Genomic DNA, 24,856 nt, shown 5'->3' with positions numbered 1-24,856 from the left:
CCAATACAGTTTATTCCATATGAGAAATGGAAATGAGGGAACTATTCCCAAAAGGTTCAAAATAGGACCTAAGACTGTTGATTGTATGTTCATTGGATATGCTACAAATAGTAAAGCATGTCGATTTATGGTTCATAAGTCCAAACTATCGGATAGTCAAGTGAAGGGTCTAAACGACCTTGAAAAGAACCAAAGGAGAATGTACTTAATAAAGAGATTCGGCGGCATAGTAAATGTCAATGGACAAATTACTTCCTACGAGTTTGATTTTGTAACATTTCTTCTTGAAAATGAGTCTCATATATTCTAAAAGTTATGTCCTTTGTGGACTCATTCTCTTTGAGAAAAGTTTGTCAATAGTAAGATAGATTCAATCTTGAGCAACCATACTTGAGAGTTGGTTGATCTTCCTCGAGGAAATAAACTTTTGGATTCAAAGTGGATCTACAAAAGGAAAAGAAAGTTGATGAAAATATTGACAAATACAAAGACAGACTTGCTGTCATAGGCTTTAGACAATAAGAAAGCCTTGTTTGACAGATAATAGCACTAACTAGGATTACATCAATTTAGATGTTAATTGCGCTAGTTGCGGAATATTGCCTTCAAATTCATCAAATTGGATGTGAAAACATTTTTATTTTAAATGAAAATTGGAGGAAGAAATTTACATGGAACAACCCAAGGGCTTTGTGGTTCTGGTAAAGAAAAGAAAGTTTGTAAACTTGTTAAATCACTCTGTGGACTAAAAACAAGCACCCAAATAATGACATGCGATGTTTGACCAAACTATATTGGCAAATGAATTCAAGATTAATGAATGTGATAAATGTTTTTACATTAAAGACACTCCAAATCACAAGGTCATTATTTGTTTTTATGTTGATGACATTGTGATTGTCAAAAGAGACATTTCTAACATAAATGCTACTAAGCATATGCTAGAAAGTAACTTCGATATGAAAGACATTGAAGTTACTGATGTGATTGAAAATGTACTTGACAAGTTCAAGCATTTGGATTTCAATATTGTCAAGACTCCAATAAATGTGAGATTTGTACTTCAAAAGAATAAAGGCAAAAGCGACTCACAATTGAATTGTTCTAGAGTATTGAGAAGTATGATAAATATCATGAAGTGTACGCGATCAGATATAGCATATGCTATTAATAAACTAAGTCGGTTCACGAGTAATCTCAATCAAACTCATTGATGACAATGAAAAGAGTTTTGGAGTATTTAAAACATACTTAAAAAAAACTATTGTTTTGCATTATAACTAATATTCAACAGTATTGGAAGAATATAGTGATGCAAATTGAATCACCAGGTCAAATGAAGTAAAATCCACGAGTGGATATGTATTTACTATTGGTGGAGGAGCAGTCTCTTGGAAATCTTCCAAACAGCGATGTATCGCTCGCTCTACTATGAAATCTGAGTTTATCAACTCTAGATAAGGTCGGTAAAGATGTTGAATAACTCCAAAATTTCTTGAAAGATTTTAGGCCCGAACCTTTTAGCTCCAGTATGCATACATAGTGAGAGTTAATTTGCAATAGGTAGGGATAACGGAAAGTCTCGTCATATATGACGTAGACATAATATCGTTAGAGAACTATTGTCTAGTGGAATTATCATAATTGACTATGTAAAGTCAAAGGATAATGTGTTGGATCCACTTATAAAAGGCCTAACTAGAGAGAGAGTTGATAGATTATCAAAAGGAATGGTACTATGGCTGAGAACAAGTCATTGTGGCGGTGACTCTACCTAGAAGACTGGAGATCCCAAGATCTAGGTTCGAGGAGATCAAACAAAGTCATTGATGACGGTTCAACATTGTCAAAATATTTTTTATGATCCATTCTCATGATAAGACAATGTTCAGTAACAAGGATAAAGGCATTAGGACTTTTTAATGATTTCTAAGTTTGATACATGGTATATCAAATGGTGTATCTACGGGATAACACATTTAGAAATAACCTATGTAAGTGTGAAGTGTAAGCCGCTTCAAGGATAATCCGGTAAGGCCAGTTCTCTACGCACTTATAAACTGAGACGTGTTCATGGCTGAAATGAACAAAACAATGAGAACCAAAAACAGTTCAAGGGTTGATTGTGTGACTTATGTTGTCTAGGTATACACCAAAGCTCGACGGTTCAAAGATATCAAATCTACTGATTGACCGAGTATATCCGATATATGTTCACTATGGAAAGTTCAAAGGGAAACCCACTTATCCAGAGGTAATCAATCTTTAATTACGAATCACGCAGTTTTTCATGCATATGTTTTAACAATAGCCATTCCCTATTCATGTGGGGGATTGTTGGGTTTTATAGGTGTGAACAAGAAATGAAGGGTTGTGACTCTCCTGAAGAGTTGTGACTATGCCGAAGGGTTGTGAAATTTATGAAAGGTTGTGTCCTTTCTAAAGGATTGTGACCGTTTGAAAGGTTATGCCTTTTCCAAAGTGTTGTGACCTTTCTGAAAGGTTGTCTTCTTTCTGAAAGGTTGTCTTCTTTCCAAAGAGTTGTGACCTTTACCCTTTGTTGGCTATAAATAGAGAGGTTTTCTTTCATTTTTTTGTATCGAATTCTTCCCTTCTTTTGCATACATTTCTTACAAAACAAAATCGATCGATCGTGTCTGTGTGTGTGATTCGTTGCTGTCATTTTGAGTTCGTTGAAATTATCGAAGTTTGAGGTACCGCTACTTCTTTAATGGTTAATCCGTTTTATCTTTGGAGGAATTAATCTACAACCTCAGGTACTTGAGGAGATACAATTTCTTAAGGACACACAGTAGGTTCTGTGGACTCGGATAGTTCTTTGTGTTTTTCTTTTCATCTTTTATTATTTCTGGTTTGCTAATCTGAATACAGGAGATAACAGAAACTACTTTAAATTTGGCAGGATTCATAGATGTTGAGAAACTTCGTTGAAATGGCAAGATAAAGACAGAGAAATTCTAGTCAAGGTGAGCTTTTATATGATTCTTCAGAGCAACAAAAACAACAAATCAGAAGTATGTCAATGCCTCAACAGCCCCAAAATTGTCCACAAAATGAAAGAGATGAATCACATGATACAAAAAATCTTCCAGGTATTAAATATCATGATATAAATTCATAGTATAAAGTAGTTAGATAATTTTTACATAAATAAAACATATGCCTCTTTTTATCTTTGATTATTTATAGATTCTAAGCAACAAAAACAACAAATCGGAAGTATGTCAATGCCTCAACCACCCCAAAATTGGCCACAAAATGAAAGAGATGAATCACATGATACAAAAAATCTTCTAGCTATTAAATCTCACGATATTTATTCTTCCTTTCATAGTATAATGTAGTTAGATAATTTTTATATAAATAATAAATTTGCCTCTTTTTATCTTTCATTATTTATAGATTCTAATGAGAGTGAAGAGCAATCTAAGAGAACTAGGGGTCCCACTATGATGCACTCGGGATTTACATATTGAGTTGAATGAACATGGTCAAGTTGTTTGGTCAGAAGGAACTAGATCGAGTTCAAAACTTGGTGTACTAGCACGAAATGGCATCTTAGCGCCACTGAATCATAAAGATTGGAGGCTTGTACCTAGTATGTACAAGGATAGAATATGGGCTCATATCAAGGTTCTTAGTATACACAAAACCTATACACTAAGATGTTTTTATTTTTATATTTTATTTCATAAATGAGTTGTGTATTATATATATGTATAGGAAAATACTCACTCAGCCGATGACATGAAGCGCATATTGATGATGTCATTTGGATCTAAATGGAAAGAATCAAAGCATGAAGCAAAAACCATTGGATATGTTCATTATTGGAGCTCAAAAGAAGCAAAGGTATGTGATAGATTTCTATTTCTGCATTTGCTCTACTAAATGAGAATTTCATAGAAGTTGTCATAAATTATTAAAGTCGTGTTTTCCCAGATTATACCTCTTATTGTAGAACAACTAGAAGTTCTTTCTGATTTGTCCCTTTCTTCTAATTGGCAGAAATAATGCTGTTGTACATTTCCAATTTGCCAACCTGCACAAAATGTTCTTGTATAGAAATTGATTGCACTTTGTGAAACTCAACTATGCTGCTATTTTATATTTTTTATTGGCTATTTCTTTTAAATATTCAAGATTGCGCATGTCCTCTTATATATTTTTGTGTTCAAATTTCTAGGAAAAAAGTGAGATAAACAAAGAAAGTCGAAAAAAATTGACTATGCCACACACATCAGGGAGAAAAAGTCATTCTCAAATTATAAACGATGTACGAAGTAATTACTATTTATTTTCTATAATTTATATATTAAATAATACTTATCGTGAATATTTAATGTCAATCTCTTACTATTCAAACAGATGACAAAGATGAATAATGGTGTAAAGCCAACTCGTATTGAGGTGTTAAAAAAAACTCACGTTAGAGCGAGTAAACAACCAGTAAATGAGATAACTGGTGAAGTTATGGTAAACTCTTACTCTTTAAAAATATATAGGTACTTTCTTTCTATTACAATTTTTTTTAAAAACTTCTCATTACTTTACCTTTCTTTTAAAAAGAAACAAATGAATGATCTTGCCGAGGTGTATCTTGAGTTGAATGTCCCTGGAAGTGCTCCTAATGATGTGTACTCCCAAGTAATGGGATCAGACACTCATAGAATTGTCTGAACTCTAGGAAAAGGAGCATCTCCTAGCTTAGTATATGGCCCCGTATATAAATGATCTTAAGCTGAAAAAAAGAGATTTTGATACAAGGGTTGAGATGGAAGTTCAAAAAGCTACCTCAGCTATGAAAATTGAAATGACAGAGAAGATGTATGAAGCAAAAAATGAGATGGAAGCGATGGATAAAAAGTTGTTAGAAGCGAAAAAGGAAGCAAAAGAGAATAACGAAGTGATGCAGAGAAAATTATCGGAAGCAAAAATGGATATGGAAGAAATTATAGCGGATAAAGTGAAGGAAGGAATACAAGCATAAGTATAGTCTTTGGGAATTAATAGTGATGCAAATTTAAAATCAGAGCAGGTGAAATAATTGTGTCGCTCACAAAAAATTTTTTTTTTAGATGAAAACTTAGTTTCTCTTAATTATAATAGTCTTCCTCTTTTGCAATAGGTTCCTAATAACCCACTTGAAGATTGTCAACAACCATCATCACTTGTTACAGGTGTTCACACAAGACAAGTTAGAGAAAATTTCACTAAGATTTTGAATTTTATTTTAATTGCGTAAATCCTAACATTTATATGATCATGAGATCAACTTATTCCTCTTTCTTGTTTAATATGGATTAATCGACAAATTGTTAATTGTGTGTCATGTACACATAAAAAGTCTAAGTGATCATCTTTTTCTTTTGGTTCTTGTTGTTGTGTTTTAGTTGGTATAGTGAAATTATAAACTGTGTTAATTTATCATATTATTTCTAGTTTTCACCACAAAAGCTAAAATGCCTAATCGTACACACTCCAAACAAAAGCCTTGAAACCCGAACCAAATATCATACTAAACCAAAAGGACCCAACCGTAGCTGATGGAACTGATGGAATTTTTATCCAACATCAGAATCTTCGGATGTTGACAAAAGTCAACTCTTTCATCCATTAAGCCTCCAAAATTGAAAAACTTGCACCAAAGACTATGTGTCCTGATCATACTCATCCTCAGAATGTATCATTTCATAATCTGTATTTATGGTGTTGCTATGTTCATTTTGACCAACTTGAACCTGTACCTCTTGCCCCTTATTCTATTATGTCCCTGCTGCTTGTTGTTGCCTTCTTTTGATGGCATCTCTCTTCTTTTCGCTTAGTTTGCCCTGAGATTTGTTGTTGATAGTTTGCCCTTGCTTTTTGCCCCCACTGTCTTGTATGTTTTGTTCCTATTCTCTCTAATGAACATTCTGTTTTCTGATTATTTTTCTGAGTGTTATGAGAAGTATTAAGATTACCATGTTGATCATTCTGTTTACTATGTCCCTGACCGGAAACCTTTCCCTGATGAGAAGTGGTAGCAGAATCTCTAGGGTCTTTCTTAGGGTCAGTGCGTAAACTCTCATGTATATCATGATGCAGAAACCCCCCTTTGGAGACCCCTTCCTGCAAGTTAGTAATATTCTCCTTCAACCCTCCATCCAACACTCCAACAGCTTCCACAACAGTTAAACAATTATCTAAGGGGGTGTGGGGTAATGGGAGCATTGATTCAATACCTGTGATCTTAGAGGCCTTTGTATTTCCATCTTTGTCCATGCATGCAAGTACATTAGGCATAGAGGGAGGATTTTGGGATATAGGAATTGGTAACAAAAAATGGGTTTAAAATGTAGGCACCAGATCAGAACCATTTATTATTGTAGTGATGAAGTGCTTTCCTGACTCTGCCAACTCCCACGTCATACAAGCAACTGCACAACACTAACACAGTAACGATAAAGGAAGGAAAAAGACATCAGGACATTGTAATTCATAGGCAAAGATGTAAGAGATGCTAATTTATCTAGGAGACACCAGAAATGTATCTGATATTAAAATTGTAGGCACGACTCAAAATGGAAAAGAAACTATGATATTATACAGCCTCAACATATCCAAAATCATTAGAGTAGCACTTCTAGAACACAGATCATTTTCTCAATTTTATAAATACCAAAAAATCAAACTGACAGAATCAACAGATCACCACACAAATAAAGATAGAATAACTGGTGCAAATAGTTTAGAGTACTTAACTACTAATAGAGCATAAAAAGAAGTACAAAGTCTAAACTAGGTAGAGAAGTCCACTTCCTTCCTTATATAGGACCACAGTCAAGTAAAGGAGATTGAAGATTTCACTTTCTTCCTGGTCAAGGGATAGAGATGTAGACTTTTTCAAGGATTTCACTTGTTTGCCTGTGTTTTCCCAGCCACTGCCTTGTCTTCATTATGATTTTTGCATGTACCTGGACTATTTGGCAGATCTGGTTCAACAAGATCAATATAAGAGCTATATGTAATAGTATTTTTACTTGTATGACTGTGACTTTTCTAGGATTTGCTTGTGCAGCTTCAGTATAGTTTGTTTAATATTCCTGTGCTTAACTCTAGATACTTAAATATGAGTCTAATCTATGTTAGCAGACCTAACCAACAGTTACTGAGAATGTGCTAACCAAAATTGGTTTTATCCTTAAAGAATACCAATTTGGTGAAGTACTTTGCCTCTGGGCTACTTCAATTTTTATATTCAAGAAGCAAATATTAGTTGTTGCTAAAGCATTTTTGATGCAAAATACCTTGTCTGAATTTCCAAAAATTGTGAACCAATTACAAATCAAAGTTGCAGATGCTTGATGGTTGCCTATGCTTTACATAGAGCTTTACTTAGGGTCAATTACAATTCTTTGATTGACTTTTGTTGTCCTTTGCCTACTCTCTTTTTGATTCTTTGACTCTACGCGTGAAGTCAAGTCGTGGTGTAGCTATTGTTTTTCTTTATCATTGGTTAAATCGGTCGAGAACGTACGAACTTGGTTACCCTTCAAATGATAGACAGTTCGTCACATAATATTTACTGTGTTGTTGCAATAGCTTTGGTTCTTCTTTAATACTAATTATTAGCTTGTTGTTATCTCTTGAGTCTATTGGATTATGGTAAAATAATCATCTCTACAACGTAGGACGAGACACCTTCACAAACATTAGTCATTGTCCTCGTATATGTTTGAGCTTCTAATCCAAGTCCAATTGAAAAAGAAGATAATTTAGTTCTGCTTCAGGAATTGTTGATGAGCAATTCACTTTTCTCAATACAAACATATAAGTTGTTTTGTTTGGGTATTTTAAACCACATAAATAATGAACATAATCCTTGGGTTTGATGTCATAGATTAAGCATGGATCACCTCATGTGCTGCTAGAACAACCTGTGGTTCGGCAGAGATATTGAACCCTGGCAATTCATCGTTCATGAGTATCATTCCAGCACCACTGGCATCCTTCACATGATGTCCCTTATCAATTCTAGTAACATTACCATCAGATATACAAAATACAAATTTTCCTTTGACATTCATATTCTCCAGTGCCTCCGCATTGCAAAATGCATCAGTGACATTTCTAATGAGTGGTAACAGTGTCTCGGAGAAGTCTTTGAGCTGGAATCCTGATTCCCCATCAATTTCTTTTCCATCACCAAGACATACTGTGGCTCTTATTTTTCTATCAGTAGTGCTTGCACCAACAGTGAGAAGCCATGGATCTCGATTATTTATAGTGCCTGGTAGTGGACCTGTTTTGCCAGCTAAACAACTAACAATTAATTTGTTGATTCTCTTGTTGCTTTTTTTTTAATTTTCCTTCCGGAAAAATTGGCACACTTATGTATTCAATGAAATGTTAAGTTTTGTATTTCATAAAGTATCAAAATAATCAATTTAATGTTTTTTCTCAGGCTAACATGATCAAGAAGACTGGAACTATCGTAATTGGCACAAATAAAAAGAAGTGGGTATGTTTGAAAAAAACTACAAGATCTTTCTTTTCTTTCAAAAGGAGGAAAATTTCATGTATATAATTATTGCTTTTGCATCAATTCCTTAATATTTTTGTTTTTAGAAAAAATCAATTAGTCATTTTTGATATCCCAATTTGTTCTAGTTAATGGGGATCTAATTTCTATTATCATATAGTTATAAATTTTCTTATGTGCATTTCTTGTGCAGAATTTTTAAGGAAATTGAGGTCAAGTATCAACTTCAACATGCTCGACTTTTGGATTGATGATTTCATAAATATTTATTGCAAATTTACTGGAGATTTTAATTCCATTTGAATTAGGAGTTAATTAGTTGGTTTTATATTGAGATTATTACATTTAGTTAGAGCTCAATTTTACTTGAGATAGAAAAGATAATTTGTTTTGACATTGTTTACTTTTACAGGAAACTTATTATGTTGCTATTTTGTTCTTTGATTATAATATTAGAAAATATTTGCTTTATATAATATTTCTTGCTTATCATGAAGAAGATAGTTTTGAATGCACAGATTGTTTGTATGTATTTGTGTCTTGAGAAAAACTATATATAGATTTTTCTGGGATGTTTAAAGAAACTTGGTAGCGATATTAGAATATTAATATGACATTTAGCAAAATATAAATAATGTCACCAATTTTTATGAAATTTAATAATAGCATTTGTTGACATTAACTAAAGTGTCAAAAATTTCAATGTGACATTTTATAAATGTCACAAGTGTCTTGAAATTTGTTTTCCCAACATTTAATCTAAATGTCAGAAAGTTTAAGTGACATTTCATAAATGTCGAAAAAATAAATGTCATATATCGCATATCGACACTTACTTAAATAACAAAAATAAATGTCGTATATTTCATACCGACATTTACGTAAATGTCAAAAATAAATGTCATATATCTCATACCAATATTTACCTAATTATCGAAAATAAATGTCATATATATCTCATACCGACATTTACCTAAACGTGGAAAATAAATGTCATATATCTCAAACTGACATTTACCTAAATGTCGAACATAAATGTCATATATCTCATACCGACATTCACCTAAATGTCAAAAATAAAAGTCATATATTTCTTATCGACATTCATATAAATATCAACAAATAAATGTCGTAATAATCTTACCAACATTTACGTATATGTTGCAAAGTAAATGACGAAAATTCTTTTCAACATTTACCTAAATGTCACAAAATAAATGTCACAAAATCTTCCCGACAATTACCTAAATGTCGGAAAAATCCCCGACACTAACATTTATGACATTTGATCCAAATGTAAAATAAATGTCGGTAAACAAATTTGTGACATTTAAACATCATAATATGACATTTAAAAAATGTCGTTGTATCTCCACTTTCTTGTAGTGAATCACTCTAAACTACTTCTAAACACCTTGAAGTCATTCATGACATGAATCATAGCCTTGAATTCACAATTCAATTTCAAGTTATAATTAAGAGTTAAGTCATGAGAGTTCTTTCGAATATTTTTAGAAAGTCTCTTTGAGTGCTTTTGAGGAGTCTTCTACAATTTCTAATAACTTGTTTCAAGACTCGATAAAGTGATTATGAGAATGAGGATAATGTATTAATGAGTCTAAATTATCATCATGAGATCCTGCATATCATGAATCATAACTCTTGAATTCATAATTCCAATTCAAGAAAAAGTTAAGAGTAGAATTCAAGAAAGACTTTGAGTTCAATTGTGAATCCTTTGAGATCAACTATCGAAGTTGAGTTAAGTTTTGAGCAAGTAAGTGTGATAATGAGAAGATTCGTATACACGAGTTCCATATTGTTGTGTAGACCCTCGAGTTGAGTCATTCATGCCCATAATTCTGCATGAACCCTATGAGTTGAACATTCTTGAGATGAGTAGTATCATTGAAGCTCTTGAGCTTTGAGTTGTCGAGTCCCGAGTATTGAGTTATATGTATGGTTATTAAAAACCTTGAATTGTGTCATTCACATCCATAATTTGACGTGAACCTTATTTTGAGAATTCTTTTACAAAAAAAAATTTAAAACTTGTTTTAAGACTTGAGAAGTTGAGTTTGAGAAAGAGTAGAGTTGAGTTCATTTTATTTAAAATGATATATGGGAACTAAGTATACCCAGAGTAAATGTTTTCACATTTAAGATGAAAGGAAACGTTGTTTTCCAAAAGAGTTCATGAGAAGCTTTAAGTACCATCTCTTTTAAGAGAAAGATTTTTGAGTAATAATCTCAAACCACAGAAAGAGGAAATGCTTTCTTTAAAACATAATGAGCTAAGTATATTTTGGGAGTAGTATTGAGCACCGATATGGGGGAGAGTTCATACAACTCACAACCCCCATAAACCCTGTAGCTAATATGGGTAGAAAAGGTCATAATTTTTAGATGATTCCTTAATACGTTTAGCATAGACCAGTAGATCCACTTAGTAGTAGGTTTTATACTCCTGACAAAGTATAGGATGGCTCTGGCAGCGTGGGTCAGACGTTGTATCATCACATAGCTCATAGTGATGGTTGTTGGTTAGAGAAACTCATATAGAGATATTTTGTATTCTTATATACACATAGTTATATTGTATTTTGATATACAAACTGAATTATTATTGTATTCTTCAATACATTAAGTTGCTATCTACTGTTTTAAAAGTTTTCCATATATTGCATCTTTATTGTTGCATTATATTGAGTTGAGTATCCAGAATTGAGTATCTAAAGTTGAGTATACAGAGTTGAGTATCTTATTGTTGAGTTGAGCCTTATTTCTCATTATTGAGTCGAGCCTTATTACACAGATTCGTGTAACTCATTATTGAGTTGAGCATTATTTCATTAAGTTGAATATCTTATCATTGAGTTGAGCCCTATTTTCTCTGAGTTGAGTTGAGTTGGGTTGAGTTAATTTGAGTGAGTTGAGAAGAGGTAAGTATGTTCTTTTCCATCAGTTCAAGCTTATGTTTATGCTTTAGAATTCCCATTATATGGTCGTACATTCCATGTACTGAGCCATTTGGCCTGCATCTTTTCATGATGAAGATAAATGTATTCAGGATCATCAACAGGCGTTTTGTTGAGGTCATGGGATATTCCAGTCAGCTTTGGTGAGCCTTCTTACATTCCGGAGGACTTCACCTATATCTTACAGATAGTAGTTTTGAGATGTCGTGAATCTTGTCCTGATATCCTTCTATAATAGTAGAGGTTTCATAGATAGACAAAGTTGAGTAGTTTTCAATATGTATCTTCCTTGAGTTGTTTTTACAAACTCTGAGTTATCTATTGAGTATTGTTCAGATTATTTTAAAGTTGAGTTTATTGAATTCAATTCAGTTTTTAAGCTTTTGCATGATTAAGCTAGTCTTTTCCTTGTAGTAAGCCAGGATGAGGGTTCGCTTGGGGACCAACAATGGGTCTTGAGTGCTGGCCACGTCCTGTGTATAGACTCGGGTCATGATACCTTGAGGTACTGATATTTTGAGGGAATTGTTGGAGAAGGTAAAATTCATTCAACTTAGACCAGGCAGAAAGAGTATGCAGACCGGAAGGTTAGGGACAAGAAATGTATGGAAGGAGAGTAGGAGTTGCTGAAGGTTTCACCTATGAAGGGTCTGCTAAGGTTTGGTAAGTGAGCTAAGCTCAGTTCAAGGTATATTGGGTCGTTTGAAGTACTTAAGTGTGTGGGAGAGGTGACTTATGATTTGGTTTTGCCTCTAGAGTGTCAAAAGTACACCCGATGTTTTATGTCTCTACGTTGAAGGAATATCATGGTGATGGAACTACATTATTCTTTGGGATTTTGTCCTTCTTAATGAGAATCTATCTTATGAGGAAGAGTCTCTAGCTATTCTAGATAGGGAGGTCCGCAAGTTACGATCAAAGGAGATTGCATCTATCAAGGTTCAGTGGAAGAATTGGTCGGTTGAAGAGTCCTCTTGGGAGAGTGCGGTTGATATATATGCATGAATGATATCCGCACTTTTTTATCGATTCAGGTACCCTTTATTACCCTTGTCATCTTTTGATCGTTCGAGGACGAACGATGGGTAAATTGGTATCTAATGTAATGACCCATTTGGTCGTTTTAAGTTCTAGACCTTTTTATTTCTTAAAAAACTCTTCCGATAGATTCTAAATGAGAATTTTAAGCTAGTTATTTAACTACGGTTATTTAGTTGATGGATATTTATTAAATAATTACTTTTTATAAATTGATGGTTAATGGGTCAAGCCATAATTTATTTAATACACTATGCCACTTGACCCATATGAAAAAACTGAATTAATAACAATTAGGGCTCCTACGTTAAGATATTAACTCAAAAACGACAGCAACACAATAGCAGAGAAGGTCGATGGCGGCTTCAGTTGACTCTGTTATCTGAACTCATCTTATTTTCATTAGTTATAATGGAATAGATAGACATGTATACTAATAATATTATAATATTATGGTTGGATATGAATTGAAGGTGGGCAACGTGATTATTGGTTGACTTTGGTAGACAGATTTGATGACTTCAATTATTAGCCAGTGAGGTGCTAATGAATTACGAAATATTCGAGAAAATGGGTAGTTAAATGTAATGTTTGAAAACGGAAGGAATTTGACAATTGAGTCCATGGTCCTTGCCACTGGTTTCGTACCAGTGGCAAGGACTTTAAACATTATAATTTTGTTATAATATTATAAATCAAGTTTTGATATATTGAGATAGATAATTCAATATTATATGTATTGTATTATATGAATACCATCAAAGTTATGATAATTGGAGGTATTGGGACTTAACCTTAGACTTGAGCCTTAGGAAATTGATTATAGATTTGGGTGAGTTATTGGTTATATGCTTGACATATAGTAATATAGGTGCCCATGGATTCGTTTACTTATGAATTATGCATACTTGATAGATTGGAAATTATCTGAGACATTGAAGAAAGGAATATCATTGGTGAAGTAGCTTGCCTGACTTCAGTTCTTCGGTGGAGGTAGGTTATGGTTTATTCTATGTGATAGATACACTCTTAATAGTGATTAATAGTCATTGAGTTATATTATGAATTTCTCTATGTACTTGGTTGTGTGGTTTGAATAATCTATGTGTTGTTTCTGATTGGTCTGAAATCCTGAGACCATGAAATTTATAGTCTTGAACCTTCCATATTGAAGTGATGTCTTAAAGAATAAGGAATGATGAAATGTTGTTAATGAAGTTAAAAGTGGTGATAATAAATGATAAATTAAGGTATTATGGGATCGGGTGCCATGAGTTGGCATGATGTTATTGGATCGGGCTTCAAGTTCCGGCACGGTAACATTAAAGGAAAACATATATATAAATAACGTAATGTACTCAATCTCAAAGAATTCAATTCCCATAATAGCTTGGTTTGGAGGCATGAGTTCTCATGTGTAATCTTGATATTGTTGACTGATTACGTACTTACTTTAGTGTTTTTGTGACTGGTTCATGTTGTTTGTTGCTTGCCACTTCCTAAGTGCTATAGTTGATTTCATATTATTTACTTTATGCATATTGTTGGTTTCTATTTTGAGTCGGTCGATGATATCTACTCAGTACATGTTGCCTTGTGCTGATCCCTACTTATGTTTCTCTTCGTTTTCTCTTGTGGAGTGCAGCGAGTTTACTAGCTGCTTCGACTAGCCCTCAACTCTATCAAGTCTCGATCATATCAGATTTCAGGGTGAGCTATTCCTTCTAGCTCGTGTTGGATTCTCTCGGTTATGGCAAGATGTCCTTAGTTTTCCGACATAAACTATTTGTGTATTTATTCTGGTGTCTTTGATACTATTATACTTAGTATTTGGAGATTAGATGTCCTTGATGTGATGACTTTCAGGTTTTGGGAATGACATTTAGTAGACTTTAGTGGATTTGTGTTTCTTACATTAATAAGATTGAGCTTCCATATTATGGTTTGTATTTTGTAAGTTTAACGAAATATATGAGGGGTTTTGGTTCGTTGTTTCTCCCATCTAGTAAGTTAAGTGTGGCTGCCCCTCATGACTCAATTTGGATCGTGACAGATAGAGGTGGGTGTGTTGTGTAGGATATATGTGGGTGTGTTTAGTGAGGTAATGAGAGAGGTAATGGGTAGTCTAGGTAAAGTGGGGTAGTTTAATTAGGATTAATTATTCTACTTTTCTTTTAAAAAATAAATAAATTAAGTATATATAAAAATTATAATAATAGAAATATTAACTAACTATTTTTAGTTAATATAAATATAAGAAAAGTCACATAGCTAGTCTAAAAATATACTTAAGCAACACTAGCTTATATATAAAACTCTAAATTAAAATTAAATATATATATTTTTGTAATAGTTATTTATTTTTTTTTGAAACAATTGAAAATTAAACTTACCTCAAAATGTGATTCTATTTTTTCAAATCTTTTAAAATAAACTTAATAAAATTAAAATATCTAGTTTAAATTTATAATAAATATTTAAGCACTTATAATGATATGAAATCTTAGCTTTGGTAAAAAATTACATGTCTACAGTTTGTCCCTCTTTGACTGGAAACATTAAGAGTTTTCAGACAAAGAAGTACATATCGTGATACGTTTTGACCAGACTTGTATTTTAAGGAATACTATGTGATCGAATCTTTGTTTTAGAAATCCTACTTATCCTGGGTTATAAAGGGTTCAGGTCACCAGTAGTTCGAAGGAGATGAAATGATGAGTTGAAAGTTAAGTGTGGTTCCAGGTTGCGACTCTTATCCTTACATAAAATTAAAGCTTATGATCAAAAAGAAAATAAAAGTATAAGCTCCTATCTATGCACCTTCTCTTGAGTCTTCATTTGTGTCTTGACATTCATAAATCACATTGATTTTTTGGTGAATATCTTGATCTTGAATTGAATTCGAGGCTTAACTTCCTACTTAGAGTGAGCTTTTGACACTCTTCAAAATGACAATTTGAAAATGATATTGAATGCTTGAAGGTTTTCTTGATCAGTAGTTCAATAGAAGCCGATGTCACGAAGTTAGGCTGCTACATGAATTGTAGAAGCTAATTTTAGATATCATGGGGATTGATCATTTTGAAAAGAGTTGAAACTTTATTATTGAATTTCAAATCCATGTTTCGCTTGAAGAAACCTGCAAATCATCACAAACAAAAAATTGCCCCAGTTTTTACTAGAAATTTTATGAGTTATTAGCAAATATGAATTTTTAAAAAAATAAACTCAGATGAGAAAATGTTTATCCTAGGAGAGAATAAAACGTCTCAGACTAGAAAATTTTTATCCTAGGAGTAAATAAAAAATAAAAGTCTCAAACTAGGAACTGTTTATCCTAGGAGAAAATTAAAAATAACATCTCACACTAGGAAGTGTTTATCCTACGAGAAAATTTAAAATAACATCTCTCAAACTAGGAAGTGTTTATTCTAGGAGAAAATAAAAAAATAATGTTTCAGACTAGGAAGTGCTTATCTTAGGAGAAAATAAAAAATAACGTGTCAGACTAGGAAGTGTTTATCCTCGAAGAAAATAAAAAATGACGATCTCAATAGGAAGTGTTTATTCTAGGAGAAAAAAAAAGCAGTCTCGGACTAGGAAGTGCTTAAATTAGGAGAAAATAAAAATAACAATCTCAGACTAGAAACTGTTTATCCTAAGAGAAAATGAAAAATAAAAGTCTGAGACTAGAAAGTGTTTATCCTAGGAGAAAAATAAAAAATAAGAGGGTCTTGCTAAACTAAAACTCATTATGTAGGAGAGTCTTGCTAATCTCATTTTCCAGGAGGGTCCTTCTAGTCCCATTTTGTTGGAGGTTTTTGCTAATCCCATTATGTAGGACGATCCTTCTAAATTAAATCTCATTCCCATTGTCCAAGAGGGTCCTACTAGTCCCATTATGTAGGAGGGTCCTGCTATCTAAATCTCAATATATAGGATGGTCCTGCTAATCTAAATCTCATTATGTAAGAGGTTCCTACTAAACCTATCGTCCAGGAGGGTCCTGCTAAACTAAATCCCATTTTGTAGGAGGATCCTACTAAATTGAATCTCATTACTCAGGAATATCTTGCTAAACGGAATCATCATTTAGAATCACCACGCTATATTTTTTTCATTTTTAGCCCAATTTGCGAAAATATTTTTTTGTGTTATTAGCATGAATGAGAAATATTTGTACCAAAAGAAAAATGTAAGACAATATGGAATTAGGGTGTTTGTTCCTAGAAATGAAAGACGATAGGGTGTTTGTTCCATAAAATGTCTTTAGGGTGTTTTGTTCCCTAAGGTAAAAATGCAACTGGGGTGTTTGTTTCCTAGAAATGAAAGATGATAGGGTGTTTGTTCCCTAAGGTGCATCTAGGGTGTTTGTTCCCTAAGGTGCATCTAGGGTGTTTGTTCCCTAAGGTCATAATGCAATAAGGGTGTTTATTCCCTAGAAATGAAAAATGATGACTCTAGGGTGTTTTTTCCCTTAGGTCAAAATGCAACTAGAGTGTTTGTTCCCTAGGAATGAGAGTGATTTTTTAAAAACAAAACTATGCCCCAGTTTTTTTTGAATTGAGGATCTTTGAAACTCTTTTGGATTTATTATTTTTTGGAGTATATTTTTTAAAAATAAAATAAATTACCAAAGTTTTGATCTTTTCAGGACATAAAATTTATGCTGTGAGACCGAGCCCCATTATAAGACTGCCTACGTATCATGCATATCAAGAATCAGGTCAAACGTAGTTCATCTATCAAATATTTTTTTTCTCTATTTTTTTATTTATAAAAGACATTTTTAAAAAAGAGTACTAGAGGATGAAGAGAAATACATCAATTCATGACTGAGAATGTTTTGACTTTAGTTGGTATTTGAGGTCATTCCTATAATTTTAAATGGTACCTCAAACATACTTAAGTATGTACAAGACCAGTTCATCTCGCATAAATTAAGGGGTTAGAATTATTCATATCCTCGTATTTCAAGTGCCCTTACCACAAATAAAGTCCTTCTTCACACGCTATAGAATAATTTAGACCATAGGACATTTTGAAAGTCACTCACACTCAAAAAGAAGTTCAATACATGAGATTGAGATACCATATGCTTAGCCCTCATGTAAATATCCACTAATGTGAGAACACAAAATATATGATAAAGTAGAATTTGTCATTTGCTTGTAATGTAAGCTTAGGGAAAGGTACGATATTCATTTGGGATAAAGTGACTATTTCCTCCTTAAAAGTTGCACTATGCTCTCCAATGTTTTTCATTTTTGCATTTGACCTTTATTTTAATGGAAGTTTCTGTCAATTTATTTTTCTTCTTCTTTTGTCTTCTCAATTTTCCTCTTTTTTGTTGGAGGTTTTTTTTTTTCACTTTTTCTAGATTTTCTTTATCTGTGTATTTTTTTTGTCTTTCACATATTGGACCTTTTTACTTTGTTACCCAACACATATTTTTGGCACTGTATAGATAATTGATAGTGCACTCAAGGAAGTGGGAACAAGGGATAGTGCATTATGCACTCGAAAAGATATATGCTAAGATGTTGTTATTCAAATAAAAAAATTACATGCTTGAAATGGAATATCTACGGATAACATGTCATTTGGTAGGCTTTAAAGGCACAATCAGATCAAAGAAAACCTATAATCCTTTTCCAATATAAATGTTTCTCAAAATTTTGCCTCAACCAATATTTAGGTCAAGTTCTAGATCAACAAATCCATGTCATTGAATTCTCTATCTAAAGCTCACCACACAATGCATATGAAATAATGAGGTCTAATTTATTTTATTCTTAACTTTAAGCGAGATAATTTCTCAAGTATTTACATAAATATATCGAGAGATACCGAAATAATCTATTAGTCACAACAAAGTTGGTCTGTCTTATGAAATAGTTTAACCCTTTTCTTTTTTCTCATCCAGACTCCTAAGTATGTTGGATCCAACCAAGTCAAAAAAGTTTTTTTTTTTTTTTTAAAAAAAAAANAATAATCTATTAGTCACAACAAAGTTGGTCTGTCTTATGAAATAGTTTAACCCTTTTCTTTTTTCTCATCCAGACTCCTAAGTATGTTGGATCCAACCAAGTCAAAATTTTTTATTTTTTTTTTTTTAAAAAAAGAAAATCCTTCTAAGGAAATATCTTATCATAAACAAAAAAATTTATCTCTTTTTTTTAAAAAAACAATAAATTAAGGAAGACAAACATTTTTATTTGAACTTTGAAGGAAAAAGGTCTGAAATATATCCGAACTTTGACTGAAATTGCTGTAACAATACTGAACTTTGGAAAGGACCTTTTACCCCCATTCACAATTTAATAGTATATTTTAAAGGTATATATGTGTCCTCATGGACATCATAAATATTGCATCATTATAAATAGAAACATATCCACGTGGGCAAATATATACCTTTAAAATACATTATTAAATAGTCCAGGGGGTAAAAGGTCCTTCATAAAGTTTGGTATCGTAACAACAATTTTGGCCAAAGTTGGAGTATTTTTCAGACCCTTTTACCAACTTTGAATAAATATAAGGGAAAAGATACAAGTACCCCCCTAGACTGTCTGAAATCCTAGAGACACACCTTAACTAAACTAAGGTCCTATTATCCCCCTGAACCCATTTTAAAAATAATTTTGTACACCTTGTTGGCTTACGTAGCATCCAAATATCTCCCACGCGCCACAATTATGTGGAGTCACGGAGTGTGCCACGTAAGCCAAAAAATGTACAAAATTACAAAAAAATGAGTTCAGGGGGGTAATAGGACCTTAGTTTCGTTAAGGTGTGTCTCTGGGATTTCGGTCATAGTCTAAGGGGTTACTTGTGCCTTATTCCTAAATATAAAAAAAAAATCCCCAACTTTTGTGATGAGGACTTTCTAGGTTCTTCCTTGATTGGACCGAAGGTTAAAATAAGGTTGCCTACGTATCTTGTTAAAGAAAGAAATCAGGTCATACCGTAATTTTTAATAAGAAATACTTTTTTTAAGAGCGAACAATACTTTTTTTTCATGAATAAAGAAAAAATACTTTCTTTTATTTTTATTTTTTGAATAAAGATCACCAAACTTAAAGAGGGTCGCGTACGTATCTCATTGAGGTAAGAATCATGGTTGCGTAGTTCGTCAAGATTTGAAATAATGGGTGTGTTTGGTATGAAGGAAATGTTTTCTTGGAAAACAAGTGGATTTCCAACTTATTTTCTCATGTTTCATTGGTGAGTAGAAATTATTTTTTAATGTTTGGTTGGTGAATGAAAAATATTTTTCAGAAAATATCTTTTATTTTTAGTTTGATACTAAAAAACACTCTTTAGGAAAATAATTTTTTATCTGAAAATCAACGCCGATAATTGATCTAGAACTCGACCATGACACTCAAACTAGGACAAGACTCTGATGACCGTTCCAAAATTCGACCCTTAGATCTGATCCAGACTTTCGACCCAGGAAAATTCTTTTCAATTTTTTTTGATGGGTTCGCAGGGGGGAGGGGTGTAGGGTGTGGCGTAAAAATGAAGATTTTTTAAATTTGAAATATTTCCCAAAAATATTTTTTTTACGGGAATGGCCTGGATGGGGGTGGCGGGAGAGGGGTAAGGGGTGGAATAAAAATGAAAAAAATGAATTTGAAATATTCTACCAAAATCATTTTTTTGGAAAAACAAATGACGGGGATGACCTGGGGGGAGGGTGGTGGCTGGGGGTGGAGTAGGGGTGGGTTTTTTTTTTTGTAATTTTGGTTAAGTAGTGAATAATATTTTATTTTGTTTTTTTAGAAATGTAGAATAATTTCTAAAAGAAGAAACATTTTTGTGTTTTCTCCCACTTTTTTTTTGTTGTAAAAATCGAAATGTAATCTTCTCTCATTTCACTAATCACACTAAATTGGGTCAACTTCTACATATTTTCTAAATAAATGCATTTTCATGTAGCACAAAAATGATCAAAGTGGTCAAGTAAGAGAGGGATACCTGTCATAGACAGACCCAACTCTTGTTTTGATTCCCACTAAGTCAAATGCAAATGATGCAAATATGTCGAGCCTACCAGTGATAACCATGTATGTGTTTCGATTTTTCTAGGTTTAAACCCAAAGGAAAAGGTGTAATACTCCGATAATTTCTAAGCTAAGACCTAAATCATTCTTCATTTGTGTATAAAGTCGTATCAGGTGATTCTTAAATTGTTCTTAGATGTTAAAGTCAATTCTTTAGTGTGGGAATAGTTTTGGATATGAATTAAGGTCACTAGAATGCCCTAGCATAAAGCTAAGTTGAAAACTTCTTTACCGATTAAGTTTTAATATAAGATTCTATTTTAGGTCAACTTCAAATGATCATTTGTTTCAATATATAAAGAACTATATGGACCATAACCTATAATACTAAAGATCTGTTAGTCTTCTTTACACTGCCAGCAAGTTTGCATCAATTGGATTTCGGAGTAAAAAGTTATGTCTATTTTACTGGACACCATCTTGCCATGCGCCGACCGTGTAGCCAAGGCATTATCCGTGTGGGCACGCAGTGAGGCAGCAGCTACTGCCTTCCTGCGTGGTTGGATGAGTGCCAGAGGAGTTCTCCGTGTGGGTGAGCGGGCGTCTAAGGCCTTTAATGACTCTCCAAAAACGTAATTGATCTCCCTAGTTCATAAATTTACCCTAGAAAGAAAAAAATTGAAGAAACTAACTTCCTCCAAGGTTCATCCATCATCCAAGGTAAGGTTTGACCATAGAAATTCATAATTCCTTCACCTAATGCAAATTAATAACTGCTACTCATGAAATTCATAGATTCTTTCAAGAAAGCTCCTCAAGAACTCATCTTTAAGATTCAAGAAAGGCTTTGTAGGTCATCTTCTTCCAAGATCATACTTTTCTTCAGTAATTGAAGCGATTAAGGTACGTGATACTTCAATGAGGAATTTCTTTCATCCTCGTGTCCAAGATTTATCAATGTTCATGAATTAAATTCCATAGTTAGGGTTATCAAACTAACTTTTGAATTCATCCATAATTATGACTCGAATTGTATGATTTCTTAAATTAATTATTCATGATTAAAGATTCATGACCTATGGACTTTCGTTTTATACTTAGTAAGGTTTAACAATGTTGTTCTTGTGAGTTATTGACATGACATTGTTATGATTTCATGAAACTTATATTTCAAAGCATGATTTTAGAGTGTTTATGCTATTATGAAAAATTAATTTCAAATACTTATGAGTTATGCAAGTTAGAAAACTTTCTCAGGATTTAAGTTATATACATGACCTTGAAAAATTTATTTTAGAAAGATTGAGCTTTGACTCACAGATTTGAGCTTCGTCTCACCTTTATTCAGATAGGCGGATAGTTTTATTCGTAGTCTCTTAAGATCCAAATTTAGTTGTGGTTCTTATTCTAAGTTTCAATTCATTAACCATTGAAATTTTTATTTCTATTATGCATATTCACTTCTAAAATTTGTTGTTCATGCTTCGTATCACATGAACCCAATTGTTTATAAAAGTCACGTTTAGGGAGATTAGTATATGAGATTTCTTATACATTAATTTCGGACTTGAAATATATGTCCATGATTATACGTTTTAAATGTATGTTTTGAAAGAGTCTTCCAAGAAAGAATCAAATGGTTTCAAATGTACTGTTTTATAGTTGAGAAAGAGAAGGAGTATAATTGATTTTATGAAAATTACTTTAGTAAAGAAAAGTGAAAGTAAAGTAAAGAAATAGTCTCTTTCTCTGTAAATGGTGATTGACCATAATTGAAATTGATTGTTTTGAGAGTAGTATCGAGCATCGAATTGGATAAGAGTTTGTTTTTAACTCAAAGTCCCATAAAACTACGTACCCAACATAGGATAGGATCGTACCAACATTTTGGGGGCCTCCTCACTGCCTTAAGAAGGCTTACGGGATGGATCCACATTTATAGTTAGCATCCCATAACCCAACAAAGTGTAGAATGTTCCTTGCAATGTGGGTCAAACATTGTATCATTGCTAGATTCATAGAAATGGTTGTCGGTTAGAGAAACTCCCTAGTAAAGTAAAGTAAAGTAAAGTAAAGTGTACTTTGTCGGTTAGTGATATATATATTTCGGTTCAATATTTGTTATTATTGCATCCTTACAGGAAGAGCTTAAATGATTTTTTTATCATGATTAAAACTATATTTCAGTTGAGTTACCTTCGGTCTTTCAACTCAATAATTTGTTTTATTCAGTTATATTACATACTCGTACATTCAATATACTGATGTCATTAGACCTGCATCATTTCATGATGCAGTTTCAGGTATTTAGAATCATCAACAAGAGTTCATTTGAGATCACATCATCCGCTCGTTAGCTTTTGGTGAGGCCTCATTACTTTCCGAGGTCTCGGGTTTTACGATTTGTCAGTCGTAGCATTTGAAGGTGTCATGTGTCTTTATCCAACACTTATCTTTATACAATAGAGACTTTATAGATAGAAAGTCTTGGTTAGTCTTACAACATTTAGTTCATATATTTTATTTAAGAATTTATATTTCATACTCAGTATTTTTTTCAGATAGCACTACAACCAAAACACCTTTAGCGGCAATAAATATACACATTAATGAAGAATTTTAAAGCCTTTACCGAAGTTAGTTAATTGTCATTGGATCCAATGTCGCTAAAAGCATTAAGGACATATACAAAGAGTGATAATTGTCGCTAAAACTACATATCTAGTGGAAATCAAGCTATTGTAATTAATTAATTGCCGCTAAAGATCATTTTTGATGCAATGTAGTTTTGAGATTCAAAAAACCATTTTAAATGTTTTCTTTAGTTTTGATGCTTGTGTACGCTTGAGTTAGTTTTTCGCTTAGTAGTCAGTCAGGACAAGGGGTCTCTTCGGGACCAGTAATGGTTCTTGGGTGTCAGCCACTTCCAGGGTGTAGGATCGGGGCATGACACATTTGGTATCAGAGAAAAAAGATCAAATGACTGAGATGTCTATGAAGTCATGTTAGTAAAATTTTATTTATGGTTGTGAAGGCCCCACATCTATAAATGAGGGACTACAAACATTTAAGAAAAATTTCCCTTCTTTCATACTCTAGATCATGCAATAGAGTTGTAACATCCCACCTTAGAAAGAGCTAAAAATAGAAAAAATCAAGTTGTGAGTATTGGGTCAACTTCAAACGAATATAACTTTCAGTACAAAATGAGTTAGGTGGCCAATAAATTATCAAACGAAAGGTCTTGGAATCCTCTTTCCAACTCCACCGAGTGTGATAAATTTCGAGCTCGTATGGGGAGTTAACCCTGTTTGAAGTCAGGTTGTCCAGTTAAGGAAAGTTACCCAAATATATGAGGAGTATTTTGATACTTTCCTTACCCAATCAGTTTAAAATGATTTTTAGTAATATTTTGGGGCCAAATTTGATTTGGGTCTTATTTCATAAATCAAAACACGCTTAGGGTTTTGAGAGGAGTTCAAGAAGAGGAGAAAAGAAGAAAAGTTTAAGGAGTTCGTCAAGAATCGAAAGATTTTCAAAGGGTTTTCGCCAAGGATTCAATCCGAAGAGGTATATGAGTTCTCATAGTGTTGGGTTCGTTCACCCACACACCAATCATATTGTTTTAATGAAAATTTGATTCTTGAGATTGAAGGTTTTAAGTTCTTGATGAATTTTCTTGAAATTCCAGTTGTAATCTTAATTGTTGGGGTTTTGATGAATTCTGGAGATAAAAGTTATCGATTTGAGGGTTGTTTTGAGTAAATTACAGTATACTTTTGTTGGGTATTCGAATCTAATGAGGGAATAAACCATTCGATTCTAGGTGAATTAGGGTCAGAAAACGAGCAAGAAAATTCATCAGAGAGTTTATAGGCAGTGGCTGGTGCGCCGCCCCACCACTCTTGTGGTTCAGGGGCTAACGTCGTGTGCCACTCAGTGCGCCAGGGTCACCAGCCTCCATCCCTTCTCCATCGTTTAGCCCGTCCGAGTTCTTTAAAAGGGTACCTTTACTCCCTATCTATTCTAACTACTTCTAAACATCTAGAAATCATTCACAACATTGTTCATAATTTAAATTCAAGGTAGATCTAAGAGTCAAGTCCTGAGAGATCTTTCGAGTCTTTTGAGAACTCTTTTGCAAACTTTTTAAACTTGTTTTAATACTTGAGCATTTGAGTTTGAGGAAGAGTAGGGTTAAGTCCATTTTCTTTAAAATGATATATGGGAACTAACTATTCCAAAGAGTAAATGCTTTTACATTTAAGTAGAGAGGAAACACC

The sequence above is a fragment of the Solanum stenotomum genome, chromosome 1 (genome assembly GCF_019186545.1).
Source record: "Solanum stenotomum isolate F172 chromosome 1, ASM1918654v1, whole genome shotgun sequence".
NCBI classification, from domain to species: Eukaryota; Viridiplantae; Streptophyta; class Magnoliopsida; order Solanales; family Solanaceae; genus Solanum; species Solanum stenotomum.
The sequence above is the reverse complement of the archived record's forward strand: the minus strand, read 5'-3'. Positions refer to the sequence as shown.